Genomic DNA, 1,427 nt, shown 5'->3' with positions numbered 1-1,427 from the left:
ATAGTACCTCTGTCTATATATTAACTAAAATATTGATAGTACCTCTGTCTATATATTAACTAAAATATTGATAATACCTTTGTTTATATAGTAATTGAAATATTGGTAGTACCTTTGTCTATATATTAACTAAAACATTGATAGTACCTTTGTCTATATATTAACTAAAACATTGATAGTACCTCTGTTTATATAATAATTGAAATATTGATAGTACCTCTGTTTATATAGTAATTTAAATATGGATAGTGCCTCTGTTTACATATTAGTTAAAACATTCATAGTACTTCTTTTTATATATTAATAAAATATTGATAGTATCTCTGTCTATATATATTAACTAAAATATTAATAGTACCCCTGTTTAAATATTAACTGAAATATTGATAGTACATCCGTTTATATATTAACTAAAACATTGATAATACCTCTGTTTATATAGTAACTGAAATACTGATAGTACATCCGTTTATATATTAATTGAAATGTTGATAGTACATCCGTTTATATAGTAATTGAAATATTAATAGTACCCCTGTTTAAATATTAACTGAAATATTGATAGTACATCCGTTTATACATTAATTGAAATGTTGATAGTACATCCGTTTATATATTAACTAAAACATTGATAATACCTCTGTCTATATAGTAATTGAAATGTTGATAGTACATCCGTTTATACATTAATTGAAATGTTGATAGTACATCCGTTTATATAGTAATTGAAATATTGATATACCTCTGTTTAAATTTTCTGTGACTTACATGTTATTACAGTGAACCTGTAATCAACAGAATTGGGAATCCACATGCTACTTTGTGCATAAATAGTTGATAAACGTATTTAAATGAGCTTGGTATATTTAGGGTTAAGTCGTATTTTAAACAATCAAGCTTTATTTTTATTATGTACCCTACCAAGTGGTTCTGCAAGCTTTTTTTTTTCATTATGTACCCTACCCAAGTGATGTTGCGGTAAGTCTCTAGACTTATAACGCTAAAAATCGGAGTTCGACACCTATGGTGGGCAGAGCACAGAAAGCCCATTTTGTATTTATGTGCTTTACAGACATCAACTATAAATTTTACTTTGTTGCGCTTTAATATAAAAATGTACACATTTTACACAATAATTCTATGAATTTTGTGGTTATAAAAAACAAAGCCCTAACACTAATTACTTCACCCCTTTATCATATGGAGATGCATGAATGCAAAATTCCCAAATTCAACTATATAATGATCGAAATATATCTGTGGAATTATGTAAAGATTTTCTACCAAATCTTTCCTACCATTCCAATACATTACATGGAAGCTAATTGTAATGAATAAAAGAGATCACAAACCTGAGCTACTAACCGAAAAGTTGTTGTTACTTAAATGTAGGTCACTTATAATGAATAAAGGAGATCACGAACCTG

Source organism: Limulus polyphemus, unplaced genomic scaffold (genome assembly GCF_000517525.1).
Source record: "Limulus polyphemus unplaced genomic scaffold, Limulus_polyphemus-2.1.2 Scaffold5096, whole genome shotgun sequence".
NCBI classification, from domain to species: Eukaryota; Metazoa; Arthropoda; class Merostomata; order Xiphosura; family Limulidae; genus Limulus; species Limulus polyphemus.
This window is presented reverse-complemented; position numbering follows the sequence as displayed.